General features: G+C 40.9%; 1 protein-coding gene across 3 annotated transcripts in view; it reads left to right on the top strand.

Moving 5' to 3' along the window:
• Positions 1-15,440, top strand: part of MYO16 (myosin XVI) — a 501,160-nt gene that overhangs the window by 309,417 nt on the left and 176,303 nt on the right. The gene's annotated exons all lie outside the window — the stretch shown is intronic.

The following is a 15,440-nucleotide window of genomic DNA, read 5'->3' as shown; positions in this document are numbered from 1 at the left end:
CAGTCATCTTTAAGCAGTAGCTTTTCGGGGCTGTTTGATCATCTAAAAATGATAGATCCCCCGGCACCTTGTCAATGGAAAGCTTTGTTAGTATTCTCGACACTAATAATGACCTTGGGCAGGGCAGGCCACGGGAAGCGAAATCGCACCCAGGAGGGTTTACGTGTCTGCTGGTCTTTGAATGCCGCATCCTGAGGCTTTCTTTCTTGTCCGTACAGACTTCACCAAACTCCTGAGAGCCGCTCCTTTTAGGGGGTTCCCGGAAAACATTAGCATGGCCGTGTATTAACGGGAAAGTTCTTAAACACATGCAGACACCTCAGCAGATTCCAAGGACAAAGGCATACTAAAGTTCTCACTAAAACATACACATAAAAAGACCCTGAGCATTGATCGGCATGTTCCGTGTATGGTCTGTGACTTGAGGGTCACTGTCGTGTTACCTGCATTTAAGCAGGTAAACTGTAATCTTGGGTGTGGTGCGGACTCTGGATCTTGTCATTATTTCTTACTATCAGTTATTTTGTGATTTCCCTTTAAATATGAAGACAATTCACAGAATGTACTAGTAGGCTAAGACTACCAAATGCGTCTTGTGTACAATTATTGGCTGTTCTGCTGAAGCTGACATTGAAAAACTTAATATATTTAAGTCCAGCTGCATGTAAGAACTTTTAGGAAATTCCCATTTGCCATTTAAATCTTATAGAGACTTAGATTACAGAATTGGAAAAGCTGACACAAAGTCTGGACTTCTGACTGCACACGTAGGGAAACAAACCTCGGAAAACACTTCATTTCCGTTTCAGCGGGAATACGGCTACTGTGTCAAAGTGCAAATTTATGATGTAAGTCTTACCTTTATGTTTATTTTCTAAGTGAATGAATAAAGACAGGGATTATTAGAAAAGTAGAGATAAATTAATGTATCAGAAATTTGACTTCTAAAAGACAGTATTCTCATTTGAGTCATAACTCCCATTTTTTTTTTCTCTCTTTCACCAATGACTCACCCAAACCTGAGTTTCAATACAAATATAATGCATAGAAAGGTTGTATCTGCAGTATTTTTAATTCGTTGAAATTCATGGAAAGCTTATAGATTTACAGACCCATTTCCTAAGCCACAGAGAAGTCTCAAAACTTGGATAAACTCAGGATAGACTTTTATTGTTTATGAGTCCTCAACTTTCTAAAAGTGTTGTAATTATGTCAGAAAATCTATATTATCTACATATATCTGTATCTCCCTGAGGTTAACATGGGCAGGCACCCTTTACAGTAACAGGACATATTTATCACACTATTCAATTTTTGTGAAATTTGCGAGAGAATAAATATAAATAAGATGCACTCTAACAAGTTGTGAGGGGAAAATAGGCAGATGACATGTTTGTTCCTAGAATGCTGAGTTCATTTTCTGGATCATAGTAGAGTAGGTACAATATTAATAAGATTGTACATTTTGTACCTCAGTCCCAAATAGGTTTATCATCCTTGTGATTATGAAATGAGATACAGATTCTTCCTGAGGTGTAATGAACAATAATAACTTGGAAATGTTCAAATGATAACTCATTTTTGCATCTCCCATAATTGGACCTGTTTCCCACTGTCTGCATTTCATTTCCAGGGTTGAATTATCAGTGTTAGATTTTAAGTTATTTTTTTTTTTTCCTGCACCGACATCATCAGCAGAGTTTTGGTATTAACATGCCTACTGAGAGGCACCTGTAATTTAGAGTCTTGGGGAGGCAGAGAAGTTGTGGAAACTTTGGGAAATTTCTTCAGACATGGAAACCTCTAGTTTATTTTTACTCATTTTCATCATGAGTTCTGAATACAGTGGTTTATATATATGGGGACACCTGAGAAATATAACCTGTGGAACAGCCCCTTTTTACCAGAGAAGTACCTTAACAGTAAGTATTGATAGATGGAAGGTTATAAGTAGATGAAGTTTAGGAGATAGCTTAGTAGAGGAGCAATGAAGACACACTTCATTCATTCATTTATTCACTTATGTCTCCGTGATCTGGAATCCACATTTTTGGAGAGCACAGTTTGGCCTGCAGATTATAATACAGTAAATAAACTGAGTTTCAGGCATACATATGGAGATTTTTTTGTTTGTCACTGAGCCTTTGAAGTCTTAAAGATGCTTATATTACAGTCTTTTGATATTTTAGTTGAGCTAAACATAGACGTGTAAGTATTTATGATTAATTACTTCAGTGAATGATAGAAGATTCGGAGAGCTCTCCAAATGTCGTCAGACACCAAAGCCTCTGGTTCACTTTGACCCCTTTCCACCCTGAGTTCTCATGTCTCCAGGCCGGTTCGTCTGCTCAGCAGCTGGTGGTGAGAACTCTGGTTGGTTTCAGGGGTCAGCACAGTGCCGGACTCAGCGGGCTGGTTCCCCAGGAGCATCTCGGTGGCCGTGCCTGGAAAGAAACTTTCCTAGTTCATCCGTGGAGACGCGAAGCTTGGGAGAAAGAGGCAGATGGAGGAAACCCTAGGTGTAGTCCAGTGTCCTTGTTTTATGTTGATTCTGTAATCTTGCTTGTTTGGAGAATAGCAAATAAAGGAAATAACTGAAGAATAGGGATGTTGCTACTCAGGAAGATCCCCTGGAGGAGGGCACAGCAAGCCACTCCCCGTCCAGTGTTCTTGCCTGGAGAATCCCATGACAGAGGCGCCTGGCGGGCTGCAGTCCAGGGGGTCGCACAGATGCGGACACGACTGAACTGCAGTAACGACAGTGTCGCCACTCGTGTGCGCGGCTGGGATCGGAGGCTGAGTTTAGAGGAAGCAGAGATGCTGGGTTACCGCTGATCAGTATCCACGCCCCTCCCCGCCTTCCCTTCTCCCTTGACACGTCTGTGACACGTTTGCAGAGTACTTCCTGGGGTCCAGAGCGCAGTTTGTGGGCTTTGATTGTTGGAAAAATAAAGTCCATGAGGCTTAGTAACCATGGCACTTCCCACTTGGTGGGGGTTCCTTGAGGAAAAAGTCATGTCGTATCCTTGCATGGACAGGTGAGTGAGTAGACAGAGAAACTGGCCACGTGGTGGAGGAAGCATTGGGTGAGGGGGGAATCTTGGGATCTCTGAGATGCCAGCCCTGTGAGCACTGGGAAACAGGTGGCTGGTCAAATTGGGATGAAGGCTCTGGGCTTGGAACATCAAAGTGAACCTGCCTCTCATCGGGAGGCAGGGGTCACTGTACCAGACCAGGAACTGTCCAGAGGCCTTGTCCTTCGATCTGTAGATTTAGATTGATCCTGGAGAGAGAAAAAAAAGGCTGTTGGAAAAAATATACCACTTGTGAAATTTATCACACTATCAAATCCTCCTTCTCCCCCCAGTCTAACTGTAATGTGATTAAGTCACTGGAAGAAGTGTAGAATAGGTATACCTGTCAGAAAAGGTAGACTATTTTAAATAGAGATTGAAGTCATTTTAAGTGTTTTTTGTTTTAAAGTCCACACATCAATGCAATGATTTAATTCTTGAAATTATCAGGAGGATATTTTTGGTATCTTATCCCATTTCTAAAATTCACTGTTGTTGTTCAGTCACTAAGTCATGCTCACCTCTGTGACCCCATGGACCACAACGCACCAGGCCTCCCCATCCTTCACCATCTCCTGGAGTTTGCTCAAACTCATGTCCGTCGAGTCAGTGATGCCATCCGACCATGTCTTTCTCTGTCGTCCCCTTCTCCTCCTGCCCTCATTCTTTCCCAGCAAAGGGGTCTTTTCCAGCGGCTCAGCAGGCCAAGAACCCACCTGCAGCGCAGGAGACTTGGAGATGTGGGTTCGATCCCTGGGTCAGGAAGGTCCCCTAGAGAAGGGAATGGCAGCCCACTTCAGTATCCTTGCCTGGAGAAAATCCCATGGACAGAGGAGCCTGGAGGGCTACAGTCCAGGGGGTCGCAGAGAGTTGGATGCGACTGAGCGACTCACACTTTCACTTCTACATTCATGTGTTTTAATTTATAAGAAAGTGATTTTGTAAGTCGGCATGGAATGTCCTGGGTCTCCAGAGAGATTTGCATCAGTGGATCGCCACATGGCACGTGTGTTCCCCAGCAGTGTGGGTGAGTCATTGTAAAGGATGGTGGTGTTCACAGCGGGTCCTGGCGTCTCACAGCCAGCACCTCGCTCTCGACCGAGACGGAAGAGCAGAGGGACGTGGATTTACGGTCCTGTTGGGGTGTCAGGTGGGCACACTCCCCTCCAGCGTCTGACAGCACGAGATGCATCGAAATGCATGCAGCAAATCTGCGCTCGTGAGATTGTAGCAAGCAGTGTAAGTTTCATATTCAGAAAAATGGCACTTCTTCATAGGTGAGACTTGTTTATCTTTCCTAGAGGCAGCAGGTGTTTCAAATGGGGAAAGAGTAAGGATAGCCTTGAACAACTCTAGAGGCTGGTTTAAAACCAACCCAGGTCAGGATTTTGGATCCTATGTAGCTGGTCTGAAGATTGCCTCCCTGAATTGAGTGAAAGCAGAGCTCTACATTCATGCTCTGAGATGAAGACAAGGTGAATTCACTGGGCTAAGTGGATTATTGACTGAAGTTTTCATTTGGGAATTCTTCTTAGCTTTGTTCTACTGAGAACTACGTGTGTATACCATTAGTTATGAATAGTCAGCAGTATGTATACACATTGGTTGAATTTCCAAGGATTTTTAAACAGAATTGATTGTTTTGCGGTATATTGTATTGAAATGATATAATATACATGATGCGATATAATGAATTTTCTTTATGATTTCCATTTTTTCTTGTTGATGCAATCAGATAGCACTTAATGTACTTATGAAATATTATAGTATACTTAGACTTTTTTTAAGGTCAAAGTCCAGTTTGAGAATCTGATGAATGGAATAAATACACAATTTTTCATATAATTTTTTGGGAGACTCTCAAAAAAAAAAACCAACAATAAACAGTGTAGCTGGACTGTATTAACTTCTTCATCTGTTGATTAAATAAATTGATAAATTCTGAGATAATACTGTCAATGTGGTTCATAGTCTTCTGCTAGTTTTTGAGGATTTTTACATCAAATAATTTGTTTGTAATGATTTTGTAGTTGACTTTTTTTTTAATTAGAAAATTGACTTTGTAGTTTTAGATATAGTCTGTGATGGTTAAAAACATACACTGAGACACCCCCTGATAGATGTGATTTTTACTAAACTAATATGAGGGTAAGAACGTTAATCTTTTTAAGATCATTTTCAGTGAATTAGATTTGCAGCTGTAACTGAGTGTTTGTCAAGGATCTCATCCATCAGGGACGGGAAGTCAATGTCTTAGTTTATGAAACTCTCGGGGCTGAAGATGGATCCCTGTCCTCTGCATTACAGACAAAGCATCAGAAACATCTTCTGGATTCTGTTCATGCCCACACTGTTAGCGTACATCACCTGTAAATGTGAGTGCTTTACCTAGCATCTGAGAACAGTTTCCAAATTCTATCTACAGGTTGTTTTAGCTTTTTGTGCAGCTGGATTTTTCATGCTTTCTGCACCATCTCCTCCTATTTCCCAGGATGCAAATGTCTAAAAATTCAAATCAGGGGTGTGTGTGTGTGTGTGTGTGGTTATTTTTTTCTTAAGTTGTTTAAACAAAAGATTTTTTTTTTTAATAAGTGTCTATGACTTTTTTAAAGGACTGAATGTAGCCATCAAGAGTTACAGATGGTTCCTACAAAAGTATCATCTGTTTCCTCTTTTGCAAGGAGGTCAGTTTGGTCAGGTTGCTTCTTTGAGTTTGAATTTCGAGGACTAATCTCCTCCAGTGGCCACATCACCGGGCGCATCCCAGGTGACTGCAGTCACTCTTTACTGGGACTTGAGACTCTCCAGAGGGCCTCGGCGCATCGCCCACGCCTGTCCCGCCTGCCTCGGCAGAGATGGTCACCTTCGTCTTAGCCTACGGTCTGCTGTCTCTCTCTCCAACCCGACGCGTTAAGGTGGGCAGCTTCCTCCTTCCTGAATCAGAGGCTGCAGAAAAGTTTTTATTGAAAAGAAGCAACCCGGTTTGTCAGATACCTGCTCGCTCCCTCCCCACCCCCGGCCCCGTGCCTGCCAAATCTGTAATGGAATTCCTGTGACTGTCACCTCCCTCCGGGCTTAAACACCTTTCCTCTTTGGGACCGTCCACCAGCTGACCTGTATTCATTCCCAGTAGTGCAGGACAGGGCTTGATGGGGCTGTGTTGACCACTAAGAAGCGGAAGAATATCAAAATTAAATACTTTTTAATTTAACCACACACATCTCTCCCGTTATACTCAAGGAATCTAGGTGAGGAAGAATTTTTAATGCTTACTCTGGTATTCTTGCCTGGAGAGTTCCATGGACGGAGGAGCCTGGTGGGCTACCCACCATACGGTTGCAAAGAGTCCGACACAAATGAAGCGACTTAGCATGTGCAGACACAGAATTTTTTAAATTAATTAATTAATTTTAATTGGAGGATAATTTCTTTACAATATTGTGGTGGTTTTTGCCATACATCGACATGAGTCACCCACAGGTACACACACACACACACAGGATTTTTGAGACCAAAATAAATTAACTATCTGAATGGTAAACTGGGTGATCAGAAAATGAAGTAAGGAGAACGATGTTTAGAAATTAAATGTCTTTTCACCGTTATTTTGATAACAAAATTGGAAATTAATTTCCACCAGAAAACATCTGATCATATTGATATATTTAACATCACTTATGAATCCTAAGTAGCATCTCATTCTGCTTCTCTGTGCTCATTTCAGATACAAAACTACAAAGCAAAACCTGGACCTGAAGCAGAGACTGAATGTGTAAATAAATCTGATTCAGACCCAAGTATCTACTAATTAGTTTTATCTTTCCCTCTTAGAACTTTATTAAAGTGATTATATAGGTTTAAGTTCTCTGATGGATATTGCAAATCCAAAAGAAAGATAATCTGAAAATTTATACCAACACTCGTAAGTAATTAAGAGTTGGTAAAATGGTGTTTTGTACACTCCCTTATTAATTATGATGTAAAACACTTCTTAATAAATGAATTTATATTGTTAACTCCCAGATGCCTCATAGAAATACTAAAATACCTGCTGTGCATTTGTGAGAAAAGGAAAATAGACTTTTGATTTTTTTTTTCCCATTTAGCATGTGATAGCTTCCTTCATTAAGTGTATTTGGGGGAGGTGAAAGATTTAATAATCAGGAAGAGCCTTACCTATTATCTCATATGATTAACATTTGCCGCTTTTCCTTCAGAATTTTTTAACACAAAAGAAATAGAAAATCACAGCTGAAAGCTGAAGTTACTTTTGTGTATCCTGCATAAATCCATCCCTCTCCTTCCTGCTCAAAGACAGGAAGTCTCTGTCATCGATTCTGTGTAGATATCCCACAGTTTTAAAAATTCATCTGGATGTTGGTGTTTCATAACAAGTGTGTAACATCGTGAGTCATCAAGAAGTCAGGAAATGCTCTCAGACCCTACCTTTAGTGCTGCAGTCCCCTCTGTAACTCCACGCGGCTTTTGAGATTTAACGGTATTGACACCTAGCGAGCTAACTCATTCTTGGCTTCTGCTGCTTGAATTCCCCTGCAGAGAAACCACAGTGCCCGCATCTGCTCACATTTGCATGGACAAGTGCTTAGGTCTCCTCCTGCTCAATTACAGTGTTGCATCCTCAGATACCTGTTTAGAGTTTTCCCTGGGGTATATATTTAGTAGCAGAATTGTGGGGAGAGTATTAACCTGCATTTCTCTGAGTACCAGTGAGGTTTTACACGGCAAGGCAGGTTCTACACTGCCCCCGTGGTGATGTGCTCATGAACGCGTGGTGGTCGTTGTTCAGTTATATACAGTGGCCTGACTCAGGGACTTAGCATAGTCATTCTTTTCCTACTTCAAGGCCATCTTACATTTCCCCCGCAAACTTGAAGATTTTCCATACATCAGGAATTTATTTTTGTTTATATGAGAAACTGATTTAATGTTATATTTTGGATGGATATTCAATTATCCCTATCTCATTTATTAGAAATACTTTTTTACCCCCTCCTGATTTTTAATCTATTTGACTTAAACTGTATCAGTAATATATTGTTTTAATAAGTAAGTTCTCATAATACGTTCTTATTTTTCTTATTTGTTTTGGTTATCTCTGGATGTCTATTTTTGCATATGAATTTTATAGTCATTTTGATTCAGTCCATTAAAAAATTCATTTGGGGTTTTGTGGAGAAATATATTTATAGATTAATATAGAAAGAAATAGCCTTTTTAGACTGTTGATTCTTTGCTTTCACAAATATGAAATATATATATTTTTTCTTCTATATTTCTTTCTTCATACATTCTTTAATTTCTTCAATATGTTTGTGTTTTTTCTATCAGTTTCTTGCATATTTTTATTTTGTTCTTTTCTAAGTACTTTGTACTTTCTGTTGCTGTGATGAATGCTCTTTTTCTATTATATTTTAATTTGTTTATTGGGATACTCAATCTTGAGTTTCATATGTTGATCTTATATCTAGAAACCCTGCTGACTTTATTAGTTCTAATAATTTTCCAGTGGAATATCTTCATGAAAATGATCATAGTTATCTTGTCTTCTTTGTCTTTTTTATCATTCTGTTTATTCTTATTTTATTGCATTGGCCAGCACTCCCAGTACAGTGTTGAAAATTTGTGGTGATAGTAGACTATTCTTGTCTTGGTTTCAAATTAATGTTAATATCTCTAAATATTTGTCAGTGAGTGATCTGTTTAGGTAGAGTTCCAGTAGATAATCTTTGCTGAATGTTTTCAACCATAGATGGATGCTGTTTCGTTGAATGTCTTTCTTTTATCTAGTAAGATTATTTCTCCTTTTCTTAGCTTATGTGGCAAATTTTAGTGATGTAGGTTTTTTTCTTGTCGAGTAATTCTTCATTTTCAGGATAAGTCCTATTTTGGTCATGATGTACTAGATTTGATTCTCTAGTCATTATTTTGGATGTTTGCATTTATTTTCATTAATGAGATAAGATTTTTTTTTATAGGATCTTTTGATTTTATGTCTATGTTGTTGTTTTTGTTCAGTGGGGAAGTTTTGTCTGACTCTGCAACCCCATGGATTGCAGCACACCAGGCTCCTCTGTCCTCTGCTATCTTCCAGAGTTTGCTAAAATTTATGTCCATTGAGTCACTGATGCCATCCAGCCATCTTATCCTCTGCATCTATGTTTAAGGATAAATGGAGAGCATTCTGTTTTTCTTCTCTTCTAAGATGTTTTAAATGAAAATTATATATGCCTTGAGTGTCTGGTGAAATTCTCCCAAAAAATTTTTGAGGAGGTGAAGGGAGAATTGACCTATGAATACTATCTTAAAGTTTGTGGGTCTAATCAGATTCTTTTCTCTGTTTTTAAAGTCATATATATTTTCTAGAAAGTGGTCCACTTTAAGATTTTTAAGTACATTTACCAACTAAATCACAGTTTCCTTCTGTTTATAATCCTCCAGTCAGTATCTCTTATAATTCTAGTTTGACAGCTTACAGTCCTGGTATTATTTATTTATGCCTTTGTCCCAGTTTCATTGACATGTCTTGCTTAAATTTGCCTGTGCGAATTACCTTCAAAAATCAATTTATTTGTCTTATTGTCCTTTCTCATGTTTATGCTATTTATCTGACTAATCTTTGCAGTTTTATGATACCCTATTTTGACTGTTTGAAATTTTTTCTCTTTTTTTTTGATCTGACTTCCTCACTGGAGTGTTTGTTCCATAGTTTCTGATGATTTTGTTGACCTGAGTGTATGAAGTATCTTCTGAGTTCTTAGTGCATTCCAGGAGATTTGTCTGTAGCTCTTCCTTTGTTGTTTAATTCTAAATATTTTGTCTTTATTTTTGTTTCAGAGATTAAATAACAAGCAGTTTGTCAGAAAAATAAATTTGGCATACCGTGTTTTTCCCTCCTTCATCCAAATTGGGAATTTTTTCCCATTAAGTAACGAGATTTCTTTGATTCTTTTGAATATGGTAGGAGTGACTTCTATTTCTGCATAGACATTTAAATCATGGTACTTATTGCCATGACAACCAAAACTACACAATTTAGCAAAATATCTAAGACAAAACCTGCTTTCTAAATAATTCTCCTTCTGCTCCATTTCCTTACCAAAACACCCATATGTATAATGATTTCCTAAAGAGCTATGAACCTTTTCTCTGTAATTGCACATTTTTTTTTCATTTTTTTTGTGAGATACATTTTTTTTTAAATAAAAGGATCCAGAGAAATAAAATCTGTGAGAGGTTTACCAAAGTTTCGTGTATATTGTATTACTCAAAATTGTTTTAAATACTTCATAATAAATATAAAATGATGGTTAAAAATTACCATCCTTATTATAAAAATTACCACATACTATGGACACAATAATATTTAAATACAAATATTGATCATGATAATGTGATGAATTATTTCAAGAATAGGTCAGCTTATCAAACCAATAAAGAGTTGTGTACTTTTCCCTAAGTGCATGTGTTTAGGAGACATGGGGGAAAATCTTTCAGATCTATGAGACTATGGCGTTTTTAGTACCGAACAGTGGTGCTTTTCCTTTTCGATAATGACTATTATGTGATTTGCAAATATTATTTGAGGGCCAAATAGATTTAATAACGTATGTAAGAAATTCAGTGATTTATTAGGCTAATAAAAACCCACGTGCCTTCTCCTGTCGCTCTGTCTTGAGCCAAGAGGGCAGAGGCTACAGCTTGTCTATTTTATATGAAGGGTGAAATCCATCGCTGTGCTAGCAATGCCTGCGCTCTTGTTTCATTTCCCGCTGGGGAAATGCGTCTGGCCTCTGCTCCACCCGCTGAGAACCTGTGCTGCTGGGTGGAGTTAGCCCAATCGGTACGTGTTCAGCTCCTCCGCGCCTGTCATCGGCGCGCACGGGCAGTTCTGCCGGAGTAAATGGCGCAGCGGCCGTTCGGAGACAGAGCAGGACGCCCCGGTCTGGCTGTCGGTGACCCTGCCGCTCCCTAGAGAAAGCACCGGCAAGGAAACCTCCCTGCAATTTAAATGGGGTGTGCCTTGTTCTAATACCATTTTCTCATGGAGGAGGATGAGCTTTTCAACGAAACGACATTTTCAGTTTTTGTCAGCTCCAAGCCTTTAACTTTTCTGTCTTGATACACCGCCTTGTTTAAAATACGCTTTCCAAACCTGGCTTCTTCCTAGGTGCAGATGTAATAGGTGGTAATGTGCATTTATTGTGGTTTTTGGAATTTTTTTTTCCAATTTTTTGAAAAAATTGGAAAATTACCTGTGTTACTTTTATTGGAAATTACCTATAAATGAGCTAGGCTTTGAGCCAGGGATTATTGCAGCTAGTATTGACATTAGCGTGTGGAGTGAATTATTGTCTCCTCTCTTCAGATAGGGGCTTCCCAGGTGGCTCGGTGATAAAGAATCCGGCTGCAATGCAGGAGACGTGGGTTTGATCCCTGGATCAGGAAGATCCCCTGGAGTAGGAAATGGCAACCCACTGCAGTATTCTTGCCTGAAGAATCCCATGGACAGATGGGCTATAGTCCCTGGGGTCACAAAGGGTGGAACTTGACTGAAGCAACTGAGCATGCTCTTCAGATAATGAAACTGGAGTTCAGAGAGGTTGAGCAAGTGACCCTTGTCACACAGCCATGAGGAATTAGTGGGCTTGGAGTATGAACCCCACATATCAGACTCGAAACCTGAGTTTTTCCAAAAACGTCTCCCACATTGAAATGGTCAGAAAATTGATTTTTTTAAAGAAGCATAGTTTTAAAGCTACCTTTAAAAAATATAAATGGTTTCTTTATTTCCTCCCAAGATGATAATCTAGAGTTAACATGTCTGTCCGTGGACATGTCCCTGAGGATAACCCTGCCCTCTGTCCCTCTGTTCTTTGCATCTGGGTCTCTGTCAGCCAGCAGTGTGCTTTGCAGAACGAGGTGCACCTTTCAAACTCCCCATTTGAGAGGTGAGCGAGCTAATAAATAAAGTGAAGCAGCATGGGGCAAAACTGCCCCCAGTTGCTTGCATCTCTGCATCCTTGCCCTGTCCAATTCCGCTCTGACACTCCTCTCATCAAGAGGTTAGGTCTGTTCTCTCTGCCTCTGTGTCTGAGCTGCCCCTGTGTCTTGCTGTAGCCAAGCGAATACAGCCAAAGTGAAGATGCGCCAATTCTAAGGCCTCACACGGGTCCGCTGGTTCCCTGTCGTTGCCCCTCACGCGTGAGCCCAGGCTCTTCTGCGAGTGGGGAGAGATGCTGTGAGCCAGCCAAGGGCTGGCCAACCCCAGGACCCTTGGGTGGGGGGCTGTCTTAGACCTGCCAACCCCCATCAGGCCACCCACACTGACAAAAGGATCTAGAACCATAATTAGGACTCCCTGTGTTGTTTGGTCAGTGAGTTTTGGGGTGGTCGGTTACCAACAATAGCCACTTGCTACAAGTCACTAGCTAGTTAATTTAATTTTCATAAAGGTTCTTTTGAACCTCAAGTCTCGAGTACATATAATTGAAGGTGATTGTTAGAAAGACAGGTGTCCATTTCCTGGGTGGTCTGAGGGATTCTGAGATGACTGTTGATTCCAGTTCTTCCAAACATTCTTCTCTGTCATCTTCTGGGGGGCAGACTAATCACAAACCTTAACAATTTCCAAAATCTACTATTAACTGGCAAAGATAATCCAAAGTGCTCTTTAAAATTTAAATAGCAGGAACCTCATAAAAAGAAGGGTTTGTACTCAGACAGAACTATTATGAAGGGAGGAAAGGAACCCTATTAAGAAAAGCATGATAATTTTGCAGTCTGTGTGTGGCAAGTCAACAGGTTGTATACCTTAGACTTATACGATATTGCATGTAATTAACTCTTAGTAAAACGGGTGAAGAAAGAGAAGAGCATAATCAGTGAAAAATGAAGCAGCACTTTTTACTGTACTTTCGGCTAGTCGGTTGAGATGTTATATAGATCTCATTTTTGTGGATGTTCAAGATGGTAGTTAATTTATGAATACAGCAATTTTATCTTTTAACTCAGTTTTAATTTTTTTTAAAGGGAGTTGGAAATCGAGAGATCTAGGTTTCTATTCTAAGCTTGACACTTAGCATTAATGAAATCTTTAGTGAGACATTTATGTCTTGTGAATCTTAATTTGTTCAACCTCTGAAGCTGTGATAATCATATTTCATTTACTTACAAATGAAGGGTGTTGGCTTATCTCTCTGGCTTGGTTTTGCTTTCAGGACCTAGGATTCTATGATTCCTAGTCAGGATATTTTGGAAGATGTTCCCCCAGCGTTCCGTTGCTCAGTCATGTCCGACTCTTTGTGACCCCATAGACTATAGCCCACCAGGCTTTTCTGTCCTTGGGATTCTCCAGGCAAGAATACTGGAGGGGGTTTCCACTTCCAACTCCAAGGGATCTTCCCGACCCAGGGATTGAACCCACATCTCCTGTGTCTCCATTCTTTACCACTAATGCCACCAAGGAAGCCCTTGGAAGATGTTGGTCACATCCAAATATCTGGTGGCCCCCTGCTTTATGGCAGGGGGTGAACTCTGAATCAGCCCTCTACACTGCAAACAATGCTAGGATGTTCCTATTTCTTACCCCGTCTGGGGTCTGACGTGTCAGCCATCAGCCACAGGGTCTGATTCAGCTCTGGCTCCATCTGAGGGTTTTGTGCCAAACAGGATTCATCTCTTTCCTAAACTGACTTTGAATTACTTAGGTAACTGTCAGTTCACCTCCTTGCCTGGAGATGACTGAGGACAGAACCTGATGTGGGTAGATCCCCCAACCTCGCTGCCCAAATAAAATTAGTACATCCGTGTTCCAAAGAGGACATGCTCCTTAATTCAGGCTTCCCCCTTTCCCATACCCACAGGCCTGGAAGGCAAATCAAAGTCAGACAGATGCCCTGGCATTTAGCGTTTTGTCTGATACCGAAAGTGGTGTATTTTACTAATGAGTCGATGCGGGATAGGCATTTTTGTTAACCGTTAAGAAAACCCTCAGGAGATTTCTAGGGCAGAATTTGAACTAAAGCAGATCATCTCATTAATATGTTAATTTTGCCTAACGGATTGAATCCCGGTTCATCTGATGACCTCTGTCTGCCCCTCCTTGCTAGAAATTGGATGTTGAGTTAAACGCCTGTGTAATAGGAGTCGAGATATCAATAAGTGAGACGACAGCACTGCTGCCTGCCGCACGGAACGGGCATTTTGCTGGCTGCAGGCCCTCGGCTCCCTCCTGCCAAGGCAGCTATTGCAATAGCAGTCACATAAAACGATGGTTTTTCCAGTAATCGTGTACAGACGTTAGAGTTGGACCGTAAAGAAGTCTGAGCACTGAAGAATTGATGCTTTCAAAACTGTGGTGCTGGACAAGACTCTCTAGAGTCCCCTGCACAGCAAGGAGATCAAACCAGTCCATCCTAAAGGAAATCAGTCCTGAATACTCATTGGAAGGACTGATGCCGAAGCTGAAGCTCCTGTACTTTGGCCACCTGATACGAAGAGCCAACTGATTGGAAAAGCCCCTGATGCTGGAAAAGATTGAAGGCAGGAGGAGAAGGGGACGACAGAGGATGAGATGATTGGATGGCATCACTGGCTCAATGGGCATGAGTTTGAACAAGCTCCGGGAGAAGCTGAAGGACAGGGAAGCCTGCAGTTCATGGAGTCCCAAAATGTCAGACATGATTGAGTCACTGAACAACAAAATTTCACTCAATCATAAATGATGAAATAGATTTTTGGAAAAAAAAAAAAAAAGCAAACACATTTTGTCTGTCAGTAGTTGCAAAAATAATCCTTAAAATGCATTAAACCTGGATTAATTTTTTTTCCTGAAAATAGTTCTTCCTTTCTCTCCATCTTTTTTAAGCATTTTATCTTGTAAACAAATGTAGTTTGGAATTTGGTATGTATGCAATGTGAATAAATGAAAGGAGTGTTCTTTCAACCAAATGCATGCTACTTATGCTGTTACTAATTAATAATTTACTTTCCCTAATCTGAACCAGGATCAGCTCTGTGCTCACCCACATGCAGCTCGCCGCCTTGGCGTCCTGTTTGTCCACACAAAGCCCCGTTGTTACAGGCGGGGGAGAGCATGTGCCGAGGTCTGGCCGCTCGTGGCTGTCCTCCTTCCTCCTGACTTCTGTCTACACCGCAGGCGGTCGCTGCAGGAGCCCCACTGCCCAGGCAGCCAGGAGCCCGTCTGGGGGGTCGGACCTGAGAGCCTGACGGCGCGGCCCTGGTGCAGGGTGGCAGCGACCAGCCGTGCCCTGGGCCGGCACCTGGCCGGCAGGAAGCACCTCTGCTCTTTCCTGACTCCCCGGGTCCCTGCTGCGCCTCCCGTGC

The sequence above is a fragment of the Cervus canadensis genome, chromosome 9 (genome assembly GCF_019320065.1).
Source record: "Cervus canadensis isolate Bull #8, Minnesota chromosome 9, ASM1932006v1, whole genome shotgun sequence".
NCBI classification, from domain to species: domain Eukaryota; kingdom Metazoa; phylum Chordata; class Mammalia; order Artiodactyla; family Cervidae; genus Cervus; species Cervus canadensis.
Note: the sequence above shows the minus strand (reverse complement) of the source record. Positions and strands in the feature narration are given on the sequence as shown.